This window comes from Lygodium microphyllum, chromosome 11, assembly GCF_053477565.2.
Source record: "Lygodium microphyllum isolate KBCC chromosome 11, Lygodium_microphyllum_v1.1.10, whole genome shotgun sequence".
Classification (NCBI taxonomy): domain Eukaryota; kingdom Viridiplantae; phylum Streptophyta; class Polypodiopsida; order Schizaeales; family Lygodiaceae; genus Lygodium; species Lygodium microphyllum.
Window position 1 is genome coordinate 149,881,941 of NC_141145.1, and position 5,090 is coordinate 149,887,030.

The window sequence follows — 5,090 nt, forward strand, 5'->3', positions numbered from 1 at the left end:
TTGCTAGCTTCTCCTCTTGAGCTAGACCACTCCATGATGCCCCAAAATGAAGGTGTAGGCACCCATGTGACGTATTTTTTATAGGTTTTTTTGCATTTTACCTCTCTAGCTCCCAACCATCCTTGACATTGTACATGACTGCAAGTTGGAATCCTTCTTATAGCCCAAACGGTGTCATGAAGGATTGTCTCCACCACCATTTTCCTCCGAACAATTTGGTGATATTGCCCTTGATTGGTCAAAAGTCAAAGGGTCCTCAAAGTTTAGTTTTCTTGTATCCTTTCTTCTAGGTATGTTTTCGGTCACATACTCCGGCTTGTGAGAGGTGTTGGCTTCCTCGGACCCCACTTTCCCATCAACCTTGCGTTTTCTTACTATAATCACATTGTCCCCTCAAAAATCAGGATATTTATGCAATTCAGTTCCTCTTGCCACCTCCTCAACCATCCTTACCGTTGCTCGAGGTGTGGGGCTAATTCCTTGTTGTAGTTGACTCAAAAGCTTCTCTACACTGGGTCCTGCACCATGGAACTTTCCACCAATGAATACATGTCATTTTGTGCTCTGTAGTAGAGCATTGGCCAAATCACTGACACATGCATCGTACAAGCTTATAGATACCTTGAATCCCTCCCTTTCCAACCAACTTGCATGCATTGGCTCTGCCAAGTTTGTGGTTGGCATATGAGCAATGTCCTCTACCATCTGGACAAAAATATGGCACGAGAAGATATGGAGCATGAGAAAACAAATGCACCACATGTCACATCCTACTATTACGAACTAGTCTTATCTCGACAAAGTGCCACCTCCAATGTGGGTATCTGATATGCCATTAACTAAGCCAACAATCCATTGTTGGTATATTGCAATCCGCAACTTTCCATAAGGCCCAGCAAGCCTGAATGAATCGATATTGCATTGTTGCATCATCTTCCGTGACTGCACACCTCCACATGCGGCACAAGCGCTTCTGCTCATCTTGAAAACTCTTGTGCACATAGTGTGATGTGTGTATTTGGAGACTTTGTTCCCAATGAAATAAGTGAGATCTCTCCCTTCCTTGCATTACATTGTATGAACCACCATTGAACACTGTGCGGATGGCCCTCCAATTGGCAGTTGCCTATAGAAACACAAGAAAGGAATGGGAGAGTAAGGAACACCATATTGGGGAATATGGGAATTTTCCATAAGTTTGGGACATGTGGTCAAATCTTTGGATTTGTCATAACTTGAACACAATAACTCCAAATCGAGAGCTCTATAGGTCAATAAATTCATTTTTTAAAGCGCTTTCCAATGATAGGTCTAGCTACTGGGGACACCTAGAACAATATTTTGACAGACACCGAGAGTATGGGATTTCTCTCAACCCCAACAAATGTGTCTTTGGTGTCTCCTTAGGAGTTCTTTTGGGCCATATTGTCTCGGCACAAGGGATTGCAATAGACCCGACGAAGATTGAGAAGATTGCCGCTTTAACAGCACCAACAAATCTCAAGCAATTGAGAGGATTTCTTGGCAATGTGGGCTACTTGATGGACCTAAAAAACGGGCCGGCACTGGCTCATGCACTAGCCGGGCCTCGTCACTACACACAAGACAACCCCTCGGCCTCGCGGCCAGGAGCGTCTATCAAAATCTCTGCCTTCCTAAACATTGCGTTTGTACTACGTTGTAGTCCAATTGATCCTAACCCAATATTACTCCTCAGAGGGAGTCCCTTTCACATAGCCAAAAGGCTCGAATCACATACACATAGGGTTCCTCCTATGGCTGAATGCCGTCAACCCTCTGCGACTCTCCTACACCTTGGGGATTGGCCCCTTGATGCGTCGCTCAACAAATAGACACATCGCACAAAAGTCGCTCAAGGTACCAAATAAATGTGTCCAGGAGTGTACCATTTCTTCCTCACTTGCTTTCCCCTTTGGGACCCGCGTCTACCTACAGCATGGGTACCTCACTGCCTCTCATCGTAGGTCAGGTTCTAATAAACCAATTGCAATGCATGTCCAGGAGCTGGTCATTGATACTTTCTAAATTCTTTTCATGCTCTATGCATTTGGTGGATGCCTAGTGCTCAAACATTTAGCAAAATAGTATCGTGCACAAGTGCAAAAACACTCTTTTAATGGTTTCCAACTACCGTTCGTGCTTCGTTGCCTGGGCCTAGCACCGAGGTGATCCTTGTGCTACTAAGCTCTTAATTTTAATTATCATCCGTCCTAAATGCTATGCGTGGGAATAAACAACTTTTCCATCATCTCACACGGCATTTAGACATATTTCAACTTCTCTATCCTTTCCCGTTTAAATATTGCATCGTTGCATAGATTTACGAGGTATTTTACCATTATTTTATGTAAAAAAATCGAGAAAAACACACTAGAACAAGAAGGTGGGGTTGAACTGAGGCAAATCCTCATGCTTCAGTCCCCACAAACATTCACAAACATTGTTCTTAATTTTCATTAATTTCCCGTACCCAAAATGCATTTTTCCCCTATTTTCTGTGATTTTCCTCTATTTTCCTTGTATTTTTCCCTTATTTTTTGCATTATTTAATTACTGAAAATTCAAAACAGGTTATGGGCTGTGGCCCTTAGTTCCTTCTTGCAGCAAAAATGAAAATTTAGTTGGTGTTCCTATTAATTTTTCCATTTTTATGCCCAAAAATATCATTTTCCCTTGATTTTTCATATTTTACGTGTTTTAGTGTATTATTTTGAGTCACAAGATGCATATTTTTCTGATTTTCTGATTATGATCAGCAAGTACTCATGGAAAACAGCAACATAAACAAATTTTAGCCCACATGAACAACATTTTATCAATCAAAAGCCATGAAATCTCAAATTTCTTTTGAAAAAATTGAATTACCGCTTATTTGTGTGTTTCGGGTTTCATGTCCATAGCTGCAAATCTGAAAATCAGCGGCACTTCATGTCCAGCACAATCACAAATCACCATTTCCAGCCCGTGGAGCAATCCGATCCATGCTGGACAAGCCTCCATCATTCTTTCTTCTTCCTTCTTCTTCCCACATGAACTCCCTCTTAGAGGAGAGAGAGAGAGGAGAGAGAAAGAATGATTTCCTCTCTCTCTCTACAGACTGCCATTCCCCTCGTGGATTGAAGCGATGCGGAGCGAAGATCGAATGTGGAAGCCTGACATAATTGAATCCATAGCTTACTTGACAAGATGCATCTCGATTTGAGGGGGGGGCGCGTTTTTTTCGGCGACTGTCTGCACGCCATTTCCTTCCCGTCCACGAAAAAAATTGGGGGGGTGGGGGAGCCAAAGGGTACCCCCACTAATCACACCCTTTGAAATTTCAAATTTGGCCCCTTTTTTGGGCACTCCGGTCGGTTTCGGGCCAACTTCCGCATACGAGCTCCGATTGACGTGCTGCAAATTTTTGGGCGTCCACCTCGGCATCCCGGACAGGCCTGCAGCTCCCACATCCTGTCCTGACTGACAGAAAAATTATTAAAAATCTGGACGTGTCACTTGGGCACCCGTCGACTGCTTGTTGCTTAAAATCGTCCTAGATCGAGCCGCCGCCTTTGATGGTGAATATTTTTCCCTTGATATTCATAATTTTTAGCTATTTTTAAGCACTTCCCGTCACCTGAATTCCACTCTCATCGGCGACCACGGGACAGGGCGACTCAGCCCGTCGAATCCACGAACATATCTGCACATAAACAACCAAAGAAGCATCAAACTGATACAAAACAAATATATAATAAAACTCAGAACAATGCTCCCCCTACCCCTGGACAGAACCAAGGCATGACATCCACAAGGAGTAGGCCTAGCATCATCTAATAGAAGATCCGAAGTGAGTCACTAACCAGCTGCTCCAACACAGCCAAACAAAAAAACCTAGCAAAGAGGTTGCCCTAAGTGGTAGTCGGAACTACTTACCAACTAAAGACAACACAACTAGGAGTCCCTACAAGGCGAGGACTCCTATAGCCTGATCAAAGAGTATTTTCTTTCAGTACATGTCTTCTTTTAGGGTTTGTATTGGATGAACATACTTGGGCATGTAAAAAGGAGGGAGCTGAGCGTAGTGACCCAAGGAGAACATGGCATCGGCCTTAGGACCTGTCTCGGTACCCAAGAACCTACCAAGCCCTCGCAAGGCGACACTTAATCCTTTTCTAACGCTCACTTTTATTTTCGCTCCAACCTTCCTTGTTTTGTCTTTTTTTTCCCCCCCCCAGCAAGAAGCCACCCCTAGGAAGACAAGGTATCGGCCCCGGGTCTGACTCGTCCCCAGGAACCTACCAGGCCTTCGCAAGGCACTGATCAATTGCTTACACATTTTCATCCCTTTTCTTTTTTCGTATAAAGCACGACTTTCTCATAGAGAATATAATGCCTGAATTTCTTGGTCCCAAAGATCATCGCTAGACACAACTTCTCCATGTAAGTATAATTGATTTCGGATACCCCCAGCTTTCGGCTGGCAAAAGCGATCGGGTGGTACCACTTCTCTTCCCAAATTTGGGCTAAACAGCAGCTGATACTATACATGGTGGCTGCTGAGAATATATAGAACACCTCACCTCTTTTAGGTGCTTTTAAAACAGGCGCTCTTGCTAGCTCCTGTTTCACATCCTCGAATGCTATCTTACAAGGGTCGCCCCATACAAACGAACAGCTAAAGGACAATAAATTTGTAAGTGGCAACGTTCTTTCTGCCAACGCGTTTATGAATCTACGGTAATAACCAACCGAAGACAGAAAGCTATGAACTTCTTTCGGAGTGCGTGGTGGACCCATGGCAACTATAACTTTGACCTTCTCGGGGTCTTCGCAATTCCTACCGAACTGACTACATGACCCAGCAATAGCCCATAAGGTACTCCAAAAACACACTTCCGTGGGTTTAGGGCAATGCAGAATTTTCTACAGTGCTCGAAGCATTTTCTTAAAATGATCAACTGCCTTCCTCTCATGGTGGCAGCCCCTAAGTCATCAATAAACACCTTCAACTCTTCGGGGGATATGTCACCGAATGTCTTATCTGCTGTTCGTTGCCACGAACCAGGCGCATTGCATAAACCAAAGGC